Source organism: Papio anubis, chromosome 20 (genome assembly GCF_008728515.1).
Source record: "Papio anubis isolate 15944 chromosome 20, Panubis1.0, whole genome shotgun sequence".
NCBI lineage: Eukaryota > Metazoa > Chordata > Mammalia > Primates > Cercopithecidae > Papio > Papio anubis.
In genome coordinates this window covers 29,044,640-29,067,058 of record NC_044995.1, presented here as the reverse complement: position 1 = coordinate 29,067,058, position 22,419 = coordinate 29,044,640, and the positions used below count along the sequence as shown (strand labels likewise).

Genomic DNA, 22,419 nt, shown 5'->3' with positions numbered 1-22,419 from the left:
TCCTGCATGGGTATTGACCTTAGAAAGCATTGTTACCTGTTGCTGAACTCAGCACCCAGGTGATGTGACTCTACTGCCTGTGTCCTGCTTTTAGGAGAAGGTTGTAACATATTCCTGGCTGAGTCTTAAATTGATGCAACACTCCTGTTTGGTCCTGCCCTCAACCTAGGTGATGTGACTCTCCTTCTCTTTGCCTATTCACAGGTGGGATTGTAAAATATATTTTGGCCTAGCTCACAGATGCAATGGTGATTCTCATACCTCAATCAATCTAATAGGAGAGGTGCTGTCTTTTATAGTTAGGCCTAGTGTTGTAATTACAATCCTGGTTCTTCTTTTTTGTACAAAGTCATAGATAATTGCCACTTTCTTGCATACTATATAAATCTCTTGTGGTACAGACAGTGTCATTCCAGGGTTCAACACCCAGGTGAAATTGTGGCTCTCATGTGCACACCCCACCAATTGTTAGGATTGTCACCCTCATACATGGACAGAGACCACTGGTGAGACCCTGAATTTCACACAGACACAGTCCACAGTTAAAATTGTAACTGTCATATGTGAACATCTAGCCAAAGTTGGAATGATGACTTATTTCTAAACTCAGTTCATTGACATGTGGGAATTCTATCTGAATCCGTGAAAATTTTATCTGGGCTTAAGGCCAGAGTGAACACAGTTTACAGGAGGAATGAAGGCTCTCATGCACTGATCCAATTCACTGGTGAGATTTTCACTACCATACTTAGACCCAACATACAAAATGTGGTGACTCTCATACCTAGAACTGGGACCTGCGTGGGATTGTTAAATCATTACTGGACTTTCCTGTGGGTGTGATTGTTACATATGCCTATGATCAGCACCTGAGTGATTTGATTTTGCTGCCTGGTCCTAGTCCAAAAGTAAGATTGTAATATATCACTGGATCTAACACCTCAGTGATTTGACTCTCCTCTGTTTTGGGGGACCCCACAAATTTTGGGTATTGTCAATTGTTGCTGAATCCTGCACCTGTCGACACCAGCTCAGTCATGGAGACCGTAACCCAGCAGCGCTAGAGGAATTAAAGACACATAGAAATATAGGGTGTGCAGTGGGAAATCAGGGGTCTCACAGCCTTCAGAGCTGAGAGCCTCAAACAGCGTTTGACCCACCCATTTATTGACAGAAAGCTAGTGATAAGCAAGATTAGCTAAAAGCATTCCTTATGGGAAACAAAGCATTCTCAGTGAGGAGCAGAGAAGCAGGCTCTGGCTGATTATCTGCAGCAAAAACATGCTGTCAAGGCACAGGCCACTCCTGTTATCATTTGTGGTTTGAGCAGTTTTTTGCTCTGGACAGGGCCAGGTGTTCCTTGCCCTGCTCCACTAATCCAACAACTTTTAGCAGTGTGCGTAACAGCCATCATGAACATGTCACATTGCTACAGAAATCCTGTTTCTGGCCAGTTTTTTTTAAGGCCTGTTTATGATAGACTTAGGTCTTGCTACCATGTCCTCCTTTATGTTTTTGCAAAGTGATAAAGGCATAGGCAGCTTTGTCATGGTGGGCTACTTCTTGCAGAATTTGGGATCTGCATCTGCAGACTATACGAAGACAACAGATTAAAAGCATGATCATCACTGAAATCACAGAGCTTTCAAGATTCTTGATTCATTTTAATGGATCAAGAAACTGCTAATCTGCCCACTTTAAAGCTCCTTCAAGCACTTTAGTTCCTGGCATTAGCATCAGATGTGCCTGAGAGGCTTCAAATACTTATTCCTTCACTTTTGCAATATTCAAAGATAAATTTCCAGTATGACCTTTTAAATGTTTCTTAATTCTTTCCTGCTCATGCTGTAATTCATTACAAGGGTGAGGAGTGATACAAAAGTCAGAATTATTCCAATCACTTTTTAGCTGCATTCTATATTCTAAACTAGCTACTTGATCTCTTAACCACATTACAGTTTGTCAGAGATCGTTGATTTGATTAACTATCTTTTGGTCTATTTTAGTTTGAGAGTCACACAGCAGAGTAGAATTCTTTTGTCATGTATTTACAAAATCTGCTGTTTACACTGATGAATGTAGCATAATTCCAGCTGCTGCAGCAGTAGCTGTGACAGCGATCAGTCTTATAATAATCAAGATTAAAGTAGCACCGAGAGCATCTCAGAATTTTCTGAAGAATTTCAGTAACATGTACAGAGGGAGAGGCTTCCTAAGGACGGGAAAGCTTCACTGGTAACCATACTCCTTCTTGAGCTCTCACTACTAGGATAGAATGATTAGTATTAAACAAGGAAGAGTTCACACAAGAGAACAATCTACATTCCTGGTAAGTTACATGATAATTAGGGATGTCAAACTTTAGATCGCCCATTGCCAACAGAAAAGGATGGTGAATACAACTTTCTATCCACATTGTATTGTTTTCAAAAAGTTCTAAAATGTAATTAGGATTATATTGTGATAGCATAGTATATTTTCCTTCCCAAATATTGATCTTATTAAGAGCTGTTAATAGTTTCCACAAATCCTTATGTTTAGCTACCAGAGTGGGTCATAGCATTTGAGGTTGAGGTGCCACTATACTGCCATGTTTCCAGATAATAGGAACTCTTGCCGCACTTCTTACCATTTCTACCACCTGACCATTTTGTTCAGACTAGCTGAACATCGTGTGGCCATGGCACACAGACTGAGAGGTGCATTTCAAGATAAACATCCCCTTAGGGGACCAATCAATAATGATTCCATAGAAATCATTGCGCATCACCTCTGCCTGTTCTGCAATGCAATCTTCCCAAACAAGTACATTCATTTCTTCTGGGCAGGTTTAATTCTGTTTACAAATAGCTTTTTGAGCGTGGTATGTTTCAATTATAGGAGCAGATTTATTATGGTAAATACTGAGACCAGAAAGCATGTGTAAATGCATCATGGAGTGATTACATCCAGACATTATTGCCAACCAAAATTGATAAATACGCCCAATAAGTATAATTGTTCTCTGTGTCAGCCCTTGCTGAAGGAATACTCATGGCAATGGTGATCACTGCTATCATAACTATCATTAATTACTCATCGTGCCTGGCTTCCTCAGGTTTTCTTCCACCATCTCTGACAGCTTCTAGATCTGTCCCCAGGTAGGTGGTTGTATATGACGGGTGTTGCTCGTTACAGTTGGGGTCCTCCTCAGCGTCAGTCTCAACATGACTGCAACCGGGGGGTCCTCAGGATCCTTCCAGAATCTCTTCCTTGGCATCTGGCTCATGATAAGGTTTCAGGTATCTTGATGATATCCAAATCAGTTGCTGCTTTTGGCCTGGAGAAACACAAGCATACACTCTACCCAAAGTTATTATTTTACCTGTTTTCCAACTTCTTGTTATCGAATCTCTCCACCAAACCAATTGTTCTGCTTCTGTCTTTGCAGCTGGTTTCTGTAGATGCTGTTCAGCTGCTGCTAACATCTGGCCTTTAGGCAGGCTCAAAAAATTTAAAGTTAATAATGCTAGATTCAATTGCATATATGTGGTGTCCCATAGTCCCTGTTTACCCCCTTTTTGGCTTTTGCAACAGCTGTTTCAGTGAGAGATTTATTCTTTTCACTGTGGCTTGTTCTTGAGAATTATATGGGATACCAGTAATGTGTTTAATATTCCATATAGAAAAAAATGTAGCTACAGCTTGGCTAGTATAGCCTGGGGCATTCTGCATTTTAACTGAAGCTGGAATGCCCATAACTGCGAACATTGCAGGAGATGCCATTTAACACAGGCAGAAGATTCACCTGTTTGGCATGTAATCCAAAGTGAGAAAATATATCTACACATAGATGTACATAAGCCAATTTACCAAAAGAATGAACAGGATTGACATCCACTTGCCAAAGAGAATTAGGCTCCAATCCTCAAGGATTAACTCCTCCTGTAAAAGATGAGGAATGCACCATTTGGCAATTTGGACATTGTTGAATAATGGCTTTAGCCTCTTTCCAAGTAATGCTGTACCTGAGTTTGAGACCAGAGGCATTAACATGGGTTAAATTGTGAAAGTGTCTAGCATTAGATATTGCAGTAGCAACTAGGTGATTAGCCATTTGATTCCCTGCAGTCAAAGGTCCTGGAAGAGGTGTATGAGCTCTAATATGAGTAATTTAAAAGGGTGCATTCTATTCCTAACTGCTGTTTGCAGTTGGGTAAATGAAGTAATCAGTTGTTCATCTGTAGGAAATTGTAACTGAGCATTTTCAATTAATTGTGTGGAATGAACCACGTATGAAGAATCAGAAATTACATTGACAGGCATCTCAAAAGCAGTCAGCACCTCAATTACAGCTACAAGCTCCACTTTTTGAGCTGAAGTATAGGGCGTCTAGAAAACTTTACTTTTTGATCCAGAATAAGAAGCTTTACCATTACTAAACTTATCTGGAAAAACATTTTCAGCACCTTCAATTGGTTTAAATTTAGCTATTCTAGGGAGAATCCAATTAGTTAATTTAAAAAATTAAAATAATTTTGTCTTTGGAAAGTGACTATCAAGAACACTTATGAAATCAGCTAAATGGGTTTGCCAATTAAGACTATTTATAAAGACTTGTTGTATTTGTGCCTTTGTAAGAGGGACAATAATTTTTCCAGGGTCATATTCATGCAATTTAACAACTTGAGTTCTCCCATTTCCTATCAGAGTAGCAGTTTGATCCAAATAATGAGTTAGAGTCCATGAATTAGTATGTGGAAGAAAAAGCCATTCTACAAGATCTTGCTCTTGAATAATACCACCAGTAGGTGAATGCTGAGTTGGAAAAATCAGTAAGTCTAAAGTCTTTTCTGGATCTATTCTATTTATTTGAGCTTTATGCACTTGCTTTTCAATCAGCTGTAACTCTATCTTGGCCTCATTTGTTAATTGCTGAGGGCTAGTGAGATTAGAATCTCCTCTAAGGATAGAAGATAGATTACTCATGGCATAGGTAGGAATGCCTAGAGCAGGTTGTATCCAATTAATGTCTACTAGTAATTTTTGAAAGTCATTCAATGTTTTTAATTGACCCTTATGTATGATTACTTTCTGTGGCACTACTGTAGTGTCATTTACTAAGGTCCCTAAGTAGCAGTAAGGAGTAGTAGTCTGAATTTTGTCAGGAGCTATAATTAAACTAGCTCAAGAAATTGAGTTTTATAAGTGATAACATTGGAATAATATTTTCTGAGTGGGACAGCACAAAGTATATCATCCATATAATGAATAACATAACACTGTGAAAATTTTTTACAAGTAGGTTCAATTTCTTGTCCTACATAAGTCTGACAAATTGTTGGACTATTTAACATGCCTTGTGGCAAGACTTTCCAATGAAAACTCTTAGCAGGCTGCAAACTGCTTACCACAGGAATTGTAAATGCAAACCGTTCATCTTGCTCAGCTAAAGGGAAAGTAAAGAAACAGTATTTTAAATCTATGACTATTAAAGGTCAATTTTTTGGAATCACAGCAGGAGAAGTTAATCCTGGCTTTAATGCTCCTATACGTTGTATAACTGAATTAATGGCTCTAACATCTGTCAGCATTCTCCATTTACCTGATTTTTTTCTTAATAACAAAGACTGGAAAATTCCAGGTGGAAAATGTTGGAGCTATGTGTCCTTTTTCTAATTGTTCGGTAACTAAGTTCTCTAAAGCCTCCAGTTTCTCTTTATTCAGCGGCCATTGTTCTGTCCAAATTGGCTTAATTGTTAACCATTTTAAAAGTATAGGTTCTGGAGGCTTAACATTGCCCACCATCAAAAATGATATCCTAAACCCTGATGAGAGTTTTGTCCTTCCACTTGAAGCAGTTTCTTTGACCCTTGTAAATTTTTTCTTAATCCCGTGCCAGGCACATACCCCATTTCTTGCATCATATGCTGACTTTGAGGGCTATATAATTGTTCTGGAATTAGAACTTGTGCTCCCCATTCCTGTAATAAATCTCTCCCCCATAAACTTATAGGTACAGGAGTTATAATTGGCTGAATAGTCCCAGATTGTCCATCAGATTCTTCACAATGTAAAATATAACTACTCTGATATACTTCAGGGACTTTATCAACTCCAACTGTGTTACACTGAGTCGGTTGAATTGGCCATGTGGATGGTCAGTGCTGTAGAGAAATGACTGAAATGTCCACTCCTGTATCTACTAAACCTTTACATTTCTTTCCCTGAATAGTTATTTCACAGGTAGGAAATTACATTTATCAGTAATTTGATTTACCCAGTAGGCAGCTTTCCCTTGTTTATTTGTTTTGCCAAATCCTCCTATCCGTCTAGTTTCATTTTTCCCTTTTCCAGATATGGCACAATCAGGAGCTATGCTATGCACTCTCCTGGCCCTGTTTTCCAGGGAACAGAAGTAGATATAACAATTTGAATTTCCCCATTGTAATCTGAATCAATGACTCTTGTATGTACTACTTCTCCTTTAAAACTTAAACTAGACCTACCTAAAAATAATCCTACTGTCCCCGCTGCTGGCAACATCTGACTGGAGACAGCAGCATTTTTTTTTTTTTAAGGAAAATTTGTATTTTAATTATTTTTATGTACAGAAAACTCAACAGTGTACATTTAACCCAGTTTAGTGGCAAGTTCTTTAGCCTTTGCCTTTTCAAGCTTGGCGATATGAGCCACAGACTTGGGACTCAGGACATTGCTGCCCCAGTGACAGTGGATCTCTTCGTATCTGTTATTGTAATTGGTCCTGAAAGCTTCCACCAGCTTAGCCAAAGAGACTTTGTCTTCCGAGTTCACTTGCGTAAAGGCTACAGTGGTGCAGGTCTTCCTATGGACTAGACATCCCAGTCTTGCCTTCCCCTTGATGATGCAGTAAGGGACCCCCATTTTACGACACAGGGCCGGCAAGAAGATAACCAACTCGATGGGATCCATATCATGTGCAATCACCATCAGCAGAGCTTTCTTGTTCTCCACCAAGGTGGTGACAGTGTTAACTCCTGCTCGAAGGACAAGTAGTCTCTTAGTGGGGATGTCCCCTTTGCCAGCAGCTTTCTTCTCAGCCCGGGCGAACAGCCTCTGCTTCTTCTTTTGCTTTGTCTCTGGTCTGTACTTGTGGGCCAGCTTAAGCAGCTGAGTAGCTGTTTGATGGTCCAGGGCCTGGGTGAACTGGTTAATAGCAGGAGGCACTTTCAGGCACTTATAGAGGATGGCTCTCCACCGCTGCAACCTGATGTAGCGAGGCCATTTCACAAAACGGGTGAGGTCTCTTTGGGGCTGGATGTCCTGTCCAATGCCAAAATTCTTAGGTCTTTTCTCAAACTGGGGATTCACTACTTTCTTAGCCTCCTGCTTTTTCACGATGGCAGGGGCTGGAGCCACCTTCTTTCCCTTGGCCTTCTTTCCTTTTGGCATCTTGGGCGGCGGGAGGAGAGCGACAGCAACATTCTTTAACAGTCCCATTACAAAAGGAGAACCTGGTCCATACTGATTAATACCTTGTTTAAATTCTTCAAGTATTTTAAAAGGAAAAGGCTCAAACATAGCCATAATATTTCCCTATTGATCAGGTGGGTGTATTCTAACAGGGAACTGCAAAGCATCCATATCATCCTCTCATCTAGCTTGCTGGATTCCTGCCTAAATAGAACTGAAGTGGTCATTCAAGGCACTGCTTGAACAGTCACTGGCGCAACTACTTTTTGTCCAGTGTCCTCTGGAAAAGAAAGATCTGGAGGGTCAGACCACTCTTTTTCTTCCACATAATGGGGTGCAGAAGGATAGGGATGAACCTCTTCCTCCTTTGCTGCTTTTGCTTTAGCTGGCAAACAAACTTGCTCTGTTACCTCTTCTGTTACTTTGTTATACTTTCCTTCCTCCTCATCATTAGTGTGAAAAGATTCCAGGGTGGAAAGAACCAGAGCCTACACTTGTCCCATTGTTATCCTGATGCTTCCGGGCTCCCCTTTTACTAACCATGGGGATTGCTTAAGAGTACTCGGGTGTCCTCCAACTTAGTTCTACTTTCTCCAACCATCACTCTGGTGACACTTTGACCTGGATTTGAGTCTCCAGGTTGGGCGCTGCTTGCCATGACCAGCTTGGTTGTGGAGACCCTAACTCAACGGTGCTGGAGGAATTAAAGACACACACACAGAGATATAGGGTATGGAGTAGGAAATCAGGTCTCACAGCCTTCAGAGCTGAGAGCCTCGAACAGAGTTTGACCCACACATTTACTGACAGAAAGCCAGTGATAAGCATTGCTTCTACTGATTTTAGATTAGCGAAGAGTATTCCTTATGGGAAACAAAGCATTCTCAGTGAGGAGCAGAGAAACAGGCTCTGGCTGATTATCTGCAGCAAAAACATGCTGTCAAGGCACAGGCCACTCCTGCTATCATTTGTGGTTTGAGCAGTTTTTTGATCTGGGCGGGGCCAGGTGTTCCTTGCCCTGCTCCAGTAAACCAACAACTTTTAGCAGTGTGCGTGACAGCCATCACGAGCATGTCACATTGCTGCAGAAACCCTGTTTCTGGCCAGTTTCTTTAAGGCCTGTTTATGATAGGCTTAGGGCTTGCTACCAACATTGCACTCAAGTTATGTGACTCTCCCAAATGTGTCTTACATGTTGTGTCATATTGGGGCTCAATATATCAAATTAGACATTGTTACATTGTGCTGGGTTTAACACCAGCAAACATTTTTTTTTTCTGGGCCTGCTTACAGGTGACCTTGTGCTCAATATATCACATTAGACATTGTTACATATTGCTGGGTTTAACATCCAGGTGATATAATATTTTTTTTTCTGGGCCTGCCTACAGGGGACCTTGTTACATAACTCAATGCCCATCACCATGGTGATGTTACAGGAGAGTCACATCACCTAGCTGCTGGGTTCAGTGATATGTCACAATCCCTTCTGTGGGCTGGGCCCAAACAAGAAGAGTTAAATCCCTTGGGTGCTGGGAAGAGGCACATTTCACACCTGCAAGGAAGTCCGAGAATGAGATTAAAAATTCCACACACGTCCAAGTTCTAGGTATGAGAGTCAATGCCTCCTGTATGTTGCTTCTATATAGATGAGCGACAATCTCTACAATGGACTGAATCCACTCATGAGAGCCTCGATTTTTTCTGTGTACTGTGTTCCCTTATTAGAATCACAGTCTCACAGGTGTGCTAGATTTTTGTCTGAGAGACACCAATCAATATGTGGACCAGATCCACTTATGAGAGTCAATTTTCCAACTTTTGACTGTCTCCAGGTATGAGATTCAGAATTTCAACAGTGGGCTGTGAAAGGATGACCATCTCTACTGTTTGCTATGTGTGTGCAAGACTGTCACAATCTTACATTTGTTCAGGGCCATGTTAAGACATGTTCTGTATCACCCAAGGGCTTTATATGGCATGCATAGGAGTCACAATTTCCTCTAAATCCTTTGTGCTGGTATGGACCCGTGATAGTGTCTGTAGCTTTAAGCCCAGGTATGACAGTCAACATCTTTCTAATTGGCTGGGTCCAGATAGGAGAGTTTTCACCTGCCAGAGCTGGGTTTAGAAATGAGTCACCATCGAGGCGATGAACCGAGGGACTAGGCAGAGCAGTGGAACCGCCGCCAGGTCGCTGTAGGTCCACGCCGCCAGTCGCGCTGCCAGCCCGCTCAGCGTCCGCCGCCGCCATGGGAGTGCAGGTGGAAACCATCTCCCCAGGAGACTGGCGCACCTTCCCGAAGCGCGGCCAGACTTGCGTGGTGCACTACACCGGGATGCTTGAAGATGGAAAGAAATGTGATTCCTCCCGGGACAGAAACAAGCCCTTTAAGTTTATGCTAGGCAAGCAGGCGGTGATCTGAGGCTGGGAAGAAGGGGTTGCCCAGATGAGTGTGGGTCAGAGAGCCAAAGTGACTATGTCTCCAGATTATGCCTATGGTGCCACTGGGCACCCAGGCATCATCCCACCACATGCCACTCTCGTCTTCGATGTGGAGCTTCTAAAACGGGAATGACAGGAATGGCTTCCTCCCTTAGCTCCCTGTTCTTGGATCTGCCATGGAGGGATCTGGTGCCTCCAGACGTGTGCACATGAATCCATATGGAGATTTTCCTGATGTTCCACTCCACTCTGTATAGACATCTGCCCGGACTGAATGTGTTCTGTCACTCAGCTTTGCTTCTGACACCTCCGTTTCCTATTCCCCTTTCTCCTCGTATGTGTGTTTACCTAAACCATATGCTATAAACCTCAAGTTATTCATTTTATTTTGTTTTCATTTTATGGTGAAGATTCACTTTCAGTCTTTTGGATATAGGTTTCCAGTTAAGTACCTGGTTAAGTATTAACAGCACAAGTGATAGGTTAACGTTAGAATAGGAATTGGTGTTGGGGGGGTTGCAAGAATATTTTATTTTAATTTTTTGAATGACATTTTTATGTATTATATATTAAACATTTTTGCTGCTGCTCTGCAAAGCTATAGCAGATTTGAGGTGCTGTTGAGGACTGAATTATTCTCCAAGTTGAGAGATGTCCTTGGGTTAAATTAAAAGCCCTACCTAAAACTGAGGTGGGGATGGGGAGAGCCTTTGCCTCCCACCCCACCCTCCCCTTAAACCCTCTGCCTTTGAAAGCAGATCATGTTCACTGATCATGACAAATCGTTGAATGTTCTCTTCAGAAAATGATGCTGGTCATCGCAGCTGCAGCATCTCCTGTTTTTTGATGCTTGGCTCCCTCTACTGATCTCAGAGTTTCCTGGCTTTTCCTCCTTCAGCCCCTTCTCACCCCTTTGCTGTCCTGTGTAGTGATTTGGTGAGATAAATCATTGCTGCCCCCTCCCCCCGGCACCATATATGGGTCTCAAGTTTTATTATTGCAATAAAAGTGCTTTATGCCGGCTTTTCTCAAAAAAAAAAAGAAGAAAGAAAGAAAGGAGTCACCATCACAACTCTGAACAGAAATTTACAAATGAAGGTCACAATTTTCACTGTGGACTGCATCCATGTGTGAGATTAAGTGGGCTTTGTCCATGTGTGAGGGTGACAATCCTAATGGTTGTCAGGGTGAGTTCATAAGAAACAGTCTCATCTGCACGCTGGGCCTTGTGATGACACTCCCTCTACCACCCAAGAGCTTTATACAATATGCGAGAGAGCGGTAACCTTTTATAACCTTTGTACAGAAAGGAAACCCAGGATCTTACCCATTTTTCTACACCTAGCTATGAGAGAGAGTATTTGTCCCCTTGGCTGGTTCAAAATGTTAGAGTCATTATTGCACTTGTGCACTGGGCTATATATAAAATCCTACCTATATGTGGGGAGCAAACAGAAGAGTCACATCACCTAAATGCTGAGCCAGGGATATGTGACACTCTTTTCTGAAAGAAGGGGCCAGGCAAAAGAGACACATCACCTGGGTTCTCAGCCAGGGATATGTTACAATTTCCTACTGAAAGCAGGGCACAGCCAACAGCAACACATCACCAGGATTTAGGGCTCAGTGTTACGTCACACTGTGACCTTTGGGTAATACCCAGGCATGAAAGACACATCACCTGGTTTCTGGGTTCCATGATATGTAGTAATCTTTCCTACAAACAGCATGAAAGCAGAGGAGGAGAGTCACATCTCTTAGGTGATAGATGCAAAAATATGTCACAAGGCCTCTGGTGGGCATAGCCCAGGCAGGAGTCTCTCATTCAGTATAAGTTGGGATCAGTATTAGGTCACAATATTCAACATATGCAGGGCCCAGGCAAAAGAGAAGAGTTACATTACCTAGGTGCTCAATTCAGTGATATGTTATAATAACCTTTTTTTTCCTTTTCTTTCTTCGTCTTCTTTTTTTTTTTTGGCAGAGCCCAGGCAGAAGAGAAGAGTCACATCATCTAGGTGATGAATAAAAAGATATGTCATTATTCCCCTGTGGGCAGTGGTTGTGCAGATAATTCACCTTGTATGTGTTGGACTCAGCAATATATCACAATGCCTGCAGCGCTTTGGAAGGAGAGGAGAGTCATATCACTTAGGTGCTAGGCCCAGCAATACATCTCAATCACTTCTTTGGCAAAGCCCAAGCGGTAAAAAAGAGTCACATCACGTAAGTTCTGGGTATAGCAATGTGTCAAAATACCCCTTGAGAAGAGGGCCAAGGAAAGAGAGTCACTTTGGTGAGAATATCAGAGATATGGGACAATTCCATTTTTGGGTATTCACAAAAAAGAAGAAAGTCCCATAACCTAGGAGCTGGGCTCTGCTCTATGACACAATCACCCTAGTGGGCAGGTCCATTAAAGAGAAGACTGTCACATCACATAGGTGCTGGGCAAAGTGATATGTCATAATCCCCATGGTGATAGGCCCAGAGACATCTCACAATGACCTCTTTAGGGAGAGATCAGGCAGAAGAATTACATCATTTGTGTGCTGGGCCTAGTGATAAGTCACTCTCATTTCTGTGGACATGGCCCAGGCAGAAGAGCACGGTCACATTACCCAGGTGCTGGGCCAAGAGATGTCACAATCTTTTATGTGAGCAAAACCAAGGTAAAAGAGAAGAGTAACATCAGATAGTAGGTGTTACCAGAGATATGTCACAATGCCCCCTGTATGAGAGAACCAGGCAGTCAAAACACATCACTTGGTTGCTTAACCTAGTGATAAGTTACAATCTTTCCTGTGCGCATGATGCAGGCAGAAGAGAAGAGTCATATCTCCTATGGGGTGGATGCAGAGATAAGTCACAAGGTCCCCTATGGGCAGGGTCCAGACGGAAGCCTTCCATCCACTAGGGTTTGGGTCCAGTGATATGTCACAATACCCAAATTATGCAGGGCCCAGGCAAAAAAGGAGAGTCACGTCACCTAGGTACTGGGTCCAATGATATATCACAATTTTCGATTTTGGCAGGGCCCAGGCAGAAAGCAAGGTTATATCACCAAGGTGATGAATAAAAATACATGTCATAGTTATGTGGACATGACCCATGCAGGAGAGTCACATCACCTAGGTGTCGGACCCAGAAATATGTCACAATATATAATGTATACAGGGCCAAGGCATGAGACGATAGTAACTTCACTTATTTGTTGAGCCAAACTATACAATCGTTTTTGGGGCAAGGCCCAAGTAGTAGAGGAGAGTCACATCACCTCGGTGTTGGGTCCAGCAATGTGTCACAATACCTGCTGAGGGGAGGGTACAGGCAAGAGAGCCATGTCACTTAGGTGAGGGGCCCAGAAATATCTCACAATACCCTCCGTGGGTAGAACCCAGGAAAAAGAAGAGAGTCACATAATCTAGAAACTGGGCCCCGCCATATGTTACAGTCACCCCAGTGGACAGGTCGCAGGCATGAGGGTAGAGTTTCATCACATAGGTGCTGGGCCAAGCCATTTGCCACAACCTTCACTGTGGACAGGTCCCAGGAAAAAGAGGAGAGTCACATCATTTAGGTAACAAAACCTGAGTTATGTCACAGTTACTTGTTTGGGCAGAGGTCAGAAAGAAGTATCACACAACCTGTGTGCTGGACTAAGCAATACATCATTCTCTCTATTTTAGGCATGGCCCAGGCAGGAGAGAAGAGCCATATCACCTAAGATCTGGATTCACAGTTATGTCCCAATTTCTCTTTTGGGCAATGCTCAGGCAAGAGAGCAGAGTCACATCAAGTGGTTGATGGGCCCAGAGATATATCACATTGCCCCCTGTGGACAGGCACTAGGCAGGAAACTCACATCACCTTGGTGATAGAACGAGCAATATATCACAATACGTTTTGAGAGCAGAGCTAAAAAGGTAACACCATCTTGGTGTTGACTGCAGAAATATCTTACACTTTTATTTTTTTGTGGGCAGAACCTATAAAGAAGGGAAAAGTTGGCCAGGCACGGTGGTTCATGCCTGTAATTCTAACACTTTGGGAGGCCAAGGTGGACAGACCACCTGAGGTCAGGAGTTTAAGACCAGCCTGGCCAACATGGGGAAACCCTGTGCCTACTAAAAACACAAAAATTACCTGGGCATCCTGGTGGGTGCATGTAATCCCAGCTACTCAGGAGGCTGAGGCAGGAGAATCACCTGAACCTGTGAGGCAGAGGCTGCAGTGAGCTGAGATTGCACCACTGCATTCCAGCCTGGGTGACATAGCGTTACTGTGTCTCAGAAGGAAAAGGAAAAAAGAAAGAAAGAGAAAAGTCACATAAGCTAGGCACTGGGTCCAGTTATATGTCACTGTCACCCCTTTGAGAAGGTAACAGTCAAGAGAAGAGTCACATCACCTCTGTGGTGGACACAGAGATACCTCACAATGCTCTCTGTAGGCAGGGCCAGAACACAAGGGTATCATAACCAGGGTGTTAGAACACGCAACATGTCACAATGGCCGATACGGGCAAGACACAGTCAAGAGAGTCACATAACCTGGGTGTGGGACTCAGTTATATATCAAAATGCCTCCTGTGGGCAGCAACAAAGAGGGAGAGGAGGTTCACATCACCTGGATATAAGGCCCAGTGATATGTTACAATCCCCTGTGAGCAGTGCTAAAGCAGAAGAATAGAGTAACATCACCTAGGGGCTGAGTCCAGTGATGTCATAATTCCATCTGGTCTGGGCCCAGGCAGATACGTCAAATCACAAAGGTTCTGTGAGGTGCATATATCACAATCACACCTGCAGGAAGGTCCAGTAATGAAATTAACAATCTCACACATGTCCCGGTTCTAGGTATGAGAGTCAATACCTGGGTGTTGGATCCAAATAGATTAGTTACAGTCTCAACAATTGACTTGATGCATGTGTGAGATCCTAGTTTCTATTTGCATTACTATTAATACCAGTACCTATTAATTCTTCCACATTCTACATCTTTGTTCTGTATGAATGTACATACAAATTTTGATACATATGCAAGATTATATGAATATTTCTATGTAAATACATACACAAAAATTGTACCTCAAAAAACATTTTTCAATCCTTTAGCATATTCTAAGGGTGCAAATATGGAATTATTTCCCTTTTCTGGCTCAATAGCATGTCATAATGGAACACAGCTGTACAATGTTTTTTGTATAGACAAACAAAGATTCACTTTTGGGCAAGGTCTGAAAAATAAGCTGATAGTAAAGCCATGTAACACTTTCTGTACAGGTTAGCATTTCTGGACCTTGCTTTTCTTCTCAGTGTATGCATGAGCTATTCTCATCTACTGGGGGCCCGTCTTGATTAAATCTATAGTCGCTGTTTAAGAGAACTGGCTGATTAAATCCACCTGGGCTCATCTGATTGCCTGACTGAAATCACCTGGCCTGAGATTATTGGCCAATTAAAATCATCTGGGCTCAAATAGGTGCTGCCTGGTGCTAAATTGAAATCACCTGGACTTAACTAATTGGTTGATTTTAATCTCCTGGGATCAGCTAATTGACTGTAATTACCCGGTTTGAGTTAATTGGCTGATTGAAATCAAAAGTGCTGACCTAATGGGCTGATTGAAATCACTTGGAATGAGGTAACTGACTGATTGAATTTACCTGATCTGAGCAAATTGGCTGATTAGAATTACCTAGACCAAGCTAATTGGCTAATTGGAATAAACTGGGCTAAGCTAATTGACTGATAGAAATAATCAGGGCTGAGTAAATGGGCTGATTGTATTCACCTCCCCTGAGGAGAGTAAGTAGGGAAATGACCTCTGACTTACTTTAATTTTTTTACAAGACATATTCATAAATAGACATTACATAGACATATTTATATATCTGTGTGTGTTTGCATATGCTTATCTAACTACATAAACCTGTTAATAAATCTTCAAGTTAAAGTGTGCAAAGGAATCTGAAATTTGCTTTCAATATTGCAGTCTATCTTGAATTTACAGACCTTGACTTTTCTACCCCTATTCAATAAGTTACTTCTTCAGGCAACCAAACCAATTACAAAATTGTGTTCCAATATCACAAGTTCAAAAACAAAGAGCTCCTGAAAAGATGTAAACTTTAAATGGAATTAGTCAGCATTTTCAATTTTGGTTTGGGCCTTTAATTTAAAGCTAGTTTATGTCCGTTCCTGTGTTAATCAGAATGAAAGGAAACATTTTTGACTTGGCATTGAATAACACTTGCAGTTTTAGTAAATTTCTTGCTCACAGATTGGAGCAACAAAAAAAAATACTTTTTTTTTTTGGGACAGAGTTTCAATCTGTTGCCCAGGCTGGAGTGCAGTAGCAGGATCTCGGCTCACTGCACCCTCTGATATCTGGGTTGAAGTGATTCTTTTGCCTCAGCCTACTGAGTAGCTGGGATTACAGGTGCCCACCACCATGCCCAGCTAATTTTTGTATTTTTAGTAGAGATGGGGTTTTACCATGTTGACCAGGCTGGTCTCAAACTCCTGACCTCAAGTGATTCAACTGTCTTGGCCTCTCAAAGTGCTGGAATTACAGGTGTGAGCCACCACACCTAGCCAAAAAATATTTTATTTAAACATGATAAGTGCAGCTAAATTCATGTCAGAGTGTTCTTCCATTTGTGTACTCTTGTGGCTATACTTTAGAGAACAGATAAGATTTTACATGTATGGAAATTTATTTTTACATTACTATCAGTAAAAATGCCTATCAACATTTTGAAATTCTATATCTTTATTCTGTATAAATATTGAAATAATGATAAATAGACCTGGATATAAATACACTGTTATGCTTAGGGTCAGGTTCCATCTCCAGCTGAGAGCCGAGGGGAGTGGGTGGATGTGGGGCAGGGAGCTGAAGGAACACTCAAGAGACAGCAGGTAAATGAGACATGGCTTTATTCAGCAGCCCCTTCACAGGGTCAGTGTTATATTTATACACTACACAAACAACAGTGGCTGACAGTCAGCTGGGGAGCTTCTCTATATTATGTCTACATCGCTATGATTATGTAAGACATGGGACTGTGCACCTGTGCCACAAACCCGAAGAGTCATCCAGGCTGTTTACCTTAGCCTAAGCCTGCTGCCCTATGCCTGCGGGGCTGCAGCATAGCCATTTTTCTTACACTCTACCCTTTAGGCCAAGGGGATCCTCTTAGTGGTGATCCATGCACATACGGCAGCACCCTGAACCCATAGGCCACAGCAACAATACAGAAAGCAACGAGCTACTGCTAATATTCCCGCTACGCTACCTATGATTATGAGAGCCCAACATAGGCCAGAGCCCAGAGACACCCACTATCTCTGCAGGGGTCATCAGTAAGGTGCTCAATTGCCTTAATCTCCTGTGACACCCCTTGTAAAGCTGCCATTATGTTCCAGTGGCTGTCAGGGATAAATGTACATCATTGTGTCCCTACAAGGGCACAGGCGCCACCTTGGGCAGCTGTGACTACGTCTAAGGCCTTCTGGTTTTGCAGCACCACCTTCGTGATCTGATCAACTTCATCAATTAACAGAAAGAGAGCAATTCAGGTGAATCTCGGGGCCTGAGCTGTATTCTCCGCAAAGGCTGCAACCTGCTTTTCTATAGTAATGCCACCTGCTCCAGGGATAGTTGTTGCTAAGGAATAGAACCACCAGGGGGCCCAACGCACTCACCAAAAGCAGGAATGCAGTGCCTCCCAGTTATGTGGATGACTAGACAATGTGGGAAGAGCAGTGGCAGGCACATAGGGCCTCCCGCAGGTAGAGCGTCCAGTTCAACTTACTGGCAGATATGGCCACCCTGTGTCCCCACACAACCATAAACTCCCAGGGGGCACAAAGTCCATGGGGGCCCAGCCTTGGTAAGGGCGCTTGTTCCACCACACCCTTAATGTGGTGACATGTGTTATGTTTGCACAAATCTCAGCAGACAACCATCCCACAGTGACTTTACCCTAGTACTGCTCTGTGCATTATGGTATCTGCAATGGGGGCACCACATGTTCTCCCATAAACCAGCCCCATCCATTACGGATGCTATGAATCAGACAGGGGAGAGACTGGCAATGGGATTTGTGACACCCCCTGTCCAAATTCTGCCGTGTTGCATCCCACAAGTTGTCTATGGGACCATAAGTCTCTAGCCATGTCTGGTTCTGCACCGAAGCTAGATGCATGTGCCAGGGCAAGCCATCCACAGCCGCTGCTGGAAGAGCAGTGCAGATCCAACAGTTAGAGACGCTGGTCCCCTCGGTGTAGGTGTGGGCCCAGTTCATGATGCTGTTGGAGCTTGCCAATCTACAGCTCAAACAACAAAGCAGGCACAGGCACTAACAGGGGCAAATCACATTCCTTAGGCAAAATACAGGCCAACTTTTTATCTCTGGATAACGATGCAGTCACCAAGGGCTTCTGCCCTGGGTGATGGTACCACATCTTGTCTGCTCTCCATGGTTCTTTTGGGTCCTCTACCTGTGCCAGAGTTACAAGGGAGCTCATGATAGGCCACATAGACAATATATATGTCTCCCAGATGAATGTCCCTTCCCTGGCCATTCACCTATGAATGGTCAATCGTGGAGGCCACACATTAATCACCCAAGGAGTAACATATTAGTCACACTGCAGACCCTCCCTCCAGGGGGCGGCAATAGCCAACCATCTGCCATGATGGGCTTGGAGGGTCCGTGGCTAACACCAGGGTTTTGTTCGTTTGTTTGTTTCCCTACCTTTAGGGGCACTGGGGGAGGCAATAACAGATTGCTATTTATCCCTGTATTTAGTCGGAGAAGGTCATCCTTCCTTTTATAGATTTGGCCACATAGCCTGGCCATACATGGTTTGGTAACTAACTAGATAATTCTGTAACTTTTAGATATTTAACCACAAAGTGAAGCCTTAGTAAACTGCCCAGCTATTGCTGCAGATTACCATAGGTGTCACCTCCTTGGTGTTCACTATTTACACTGTCCTGAGTTTAACTTATTAGCTACTTTGCCCACACTTGATATTAAACCATACAGTGTCAGTACTAGGTTGGACTGCACCAGTAATCCAGGCAGCAGTAACACCTCAGCTAGACCTAGCTGTGTACCATGCCCTATGAGAAATGGGGGATGCCCTTCCTAATGGTGAAGGCCCAAGATCTAGGGGTACCTCAGGCCCTATGGCCTTATGTTGCATTAAGACTACAGATCCCAAGACTTCTTGAAACTCTGCTGCAAAGGGACTTGTACTCAGCGCACTCTGCTGCTCCAACTAGGCACCCACTTCGCTGAAGTGGATGTTTGTGCTATCTGAGTCCGGCGGGTCATTACCCATGAATTCACTCATCCTGCTTTTGGGTAAGTCGTCTGTATGACGATTGTAACCCATCTTGCCATGCTCTTATGAGCCTGAAGGGCAGCATAGGCGGTTGCTAACTGCTTCATTAATAAATAGTGCAGCTCAGCTCCCTTCCATAACTAGGGCCAAAAGCCTATTGGCATACTAACATGCTCTGCGTGCTACTATAGGCCCCAACTTATACTACCTGTGGTCACATGTATGTTTAGTTCAAATCGGCACCTTTGACTACCCATAGGACTTGCATCTGCTGAATAACCTGCTTGGCTACTAGAAAAGGCTGTCTCAGCCACATCATCCCAGTTCCTAGGCAAGAGAGGCATTGCCACTCCTAAACCTGCAAGAAAATCAGAGGTTAACATAACATTATCAACAAGATTATGGCACTTGGTGGTGATATACAATAGCCCTGCAGCAACACTGTGAAAGTCCACTGACACCTCCAATGAAAGCAAACTATTCCTGGCTCTCTGGATTGATGTTAATTGAGAAGAAAGCATTAGTCAAATCCACCATAGAGTGGCAGCATCCAGTTCCATTGTCAAGTGGACTATCAAGTCCATGATGGAAGGTACAGCTGCACGCAGAGGTGGTGTTACTTTATTAAGTTTCCGATAATTCACTGTCATCACCAAGTCCCATCAGGCTTTCTGACTGGCCATAGTAGGGAATTGTAGGGGATATGGGTTACATGCATTATTTGCACCTTCTCTAACTTCTTAATAGTCTCAGTTTTCTCCATATGCCCCCCTGCTCCCGACAAATGGTATTGACAAGTGGAGGTAACTCACCAGGGTTTTGGCAGAACTTGGGGCTGGTTATGTATATGTCCACACAGTCCCAGCTTTACTTGGAGTCTGAATTCTCTGGCCATGGTGTGGAAGTCCAGACCATGCAAAATGTCCACCCCCAGAATATATTCAGATATGGGAGAAATGTACACAGTGTACAGGCGGGGAGCCAACCCGCCAATGCTAGGATGCAAAGACAAAGGTTTCACTTTCACTGAGAGGCCTCCATAACCATCAATAAATTCATCTTTGCCCGGAAACTTATCCAGGTTCCCTTAAACAAGACTGGAGTCTGCACCACTATCTACCAGTGCTAAGACCTGCTGTACATTGGTGGGGGATCAGTGGATTGCCAGTTCCACATGCTGCCTCTGGTCATCTGGTTCCCTGCCCCACCCCTGAGCCAAGCATCTCTGCCAGTTCCGTAATTAAACAGAAAAGGTCCTGTATCATTGCCCGTCTGCAAATAGTCCTTGAGTTTAAGTGTCTAGATGGGGCTGGGTTGAGCAACAGTATTTTGCCTCCTCTTGGGCATTTTTCAAAATTGTTGCTCTGGAGACAATTGACTCTACAAAGATCCAGCACAAGATCCTTCAAATGGTAGGTAAAGCATTCATCATCTGACCCCGGGTTATTCAGATTAAACATAGCCTGCCGAATACCCGTCTCCCAGAGTACCTGCACCAAATCAGTTTATGATTGCCATTTACTTACAATTTCTGGTGTCTCCCTGGCATCATTCCAAACAGTTCAAATGGCTGCCATCAGCCACTCGATTAACGTGTGGTCACCTTGCCCTTGTGCCAACCATCCGCACAGCTGCAGCCGCTGACAAAGAGAGAGGTGAATTGGGATAGAAGCCAGCTTCTCCATCTCAGAAGTGGAGCAAGAAATGCTGTCATCCCTCTCATCCAAAAGATGGAGTAACCAGGCTTGGAGGGACTCCCCTGGATGCTGCCTGCATTGCTTACCTGACTCCCATAACTCAGTGGGGGTATAAGCACTATAAGGGGTGTGTGTTCCACCACTGTGGGGGCACCCTGGGCTCTCCCCTGAGGTCCCATTGGCTGCTTATGTTCTACCTTCTGAGGGATTACAGGAGAGCTCGCAGCACAGGAGGCTCCTCCTCAGCATCAGTCCCAGCAGGAATATCCAGCCTAGAGGATGGGCTCAAGTTTGCACTGAAATCTGTTTCCAGCTCCTGCTCTAGGCTATTTATCTGAACCTCTAAGTGCCCTGCTTGCACCTGAAGGTCCTTCACCCCCAGGTTTTGCTCCAAGCTGTGCATTTGGGCCCCCAGGTGCTCAACTTGTGTCTGAAGGTCCCTTACCTGAGCCGCGTCCCACAGGGACTGAGCATGTACTTCACGTAGTGCAGTCAGAAATGCCCATCCGACTGCTGGTGAAGGTGCATTTCTTCTTGGTGCTGTGAACCTCCAGCTGCTTCGGTGCCTTCTCCACACTCACAGGAGACCCATTCACTGTCTCCCACATTTCCATTGGGGCCCATCCAAGCAACACTTCTGCCACTGGGTACCAGAACCCATACTGTGTACACATAGCCAACCTGGGAGCCTCAGGGACTGAAGATTCAGTCACCTCATCCTGCTGATGACTATGGCAAATGTCATGCTCAGGGTCAGGTTCTAGCCCCAGCTGAGGGCTGAGAGGAGGGGGTGGACATGGAGCTGGGAGCTGGAAGAACACTCAAAAGACAGCGGGTAAATGAGACATGGCTTTATTCAGCAGCCCCTTCACAGGGTCAGTGTTACATTTATACACTACACAAACAAGAGTGGCTGAGTGCCAGGTGGTGAGCTTCTCTATGTTATGTCTACATGGCTATGTTTATACAAAGCTGTGCACCTGTGCCACAAACCTGCTGAGTCATCCAGACTGTTTACCTCCGCCTATGCCTGCTGTCCTTTGCCTACTTGGTTGCAGCAAAGCCATTTTCCTTACATATACTTCAGTAGATAAATAAATGTATACATACAAGATTATACAAGTTTATCTATGTAAATAATTGTATATGCAAAAACTGTTCATCAGGAGACATTGTCAATTCCCCAGGCTATCTTAGAAACACAGATGAAGACTTACTTCTCACCTATATAGCTCCATACCATCTCAGACTGAAAGACAGTCATACATACATATATAAATCAACAAAGCTTCACACTTTTGGGCATGGCCTGGATGTAAGTTTCCAGTACTGCCACGTGAGGCTTTATGTTCATCTTAACATTTCAGGACCATACTTTCTTTCTCTTTGTATTTCTGTGTTATTCACATATACCATCTTTGTTCTCCCTTGATGCCTCTGCTTCCTAAGTTAACTAGTTGTCTGATTATATCCACCTGAGCTG

General features: G+C 43.5%; 2 pseudogenes across 1 annotated transcript; one reads left to right on the top strand and one right to left on the bottom strand.

The window, feature by feature from the left end:
* Positions 1-6,544: 6,544 nt before the first annotated feature.
* LOC101021246 lies at positions 6,545-7,560 on the bottom strand (annotated as a pseudogene).
* LOC116271733 lies at positions 7,451-10,921 on the top strand (annotated as a pseudogene). The gene has a single exon (XR_004180458.1). The product of XR_004180458.1 is annotated as a peptidyl-prolyl cis-trans isomerase FKBP1A pseudogene (transcript).
* The last annotated feature ends 11,498 nt before the right edge of the window (positions 10,922-22,419 follow it).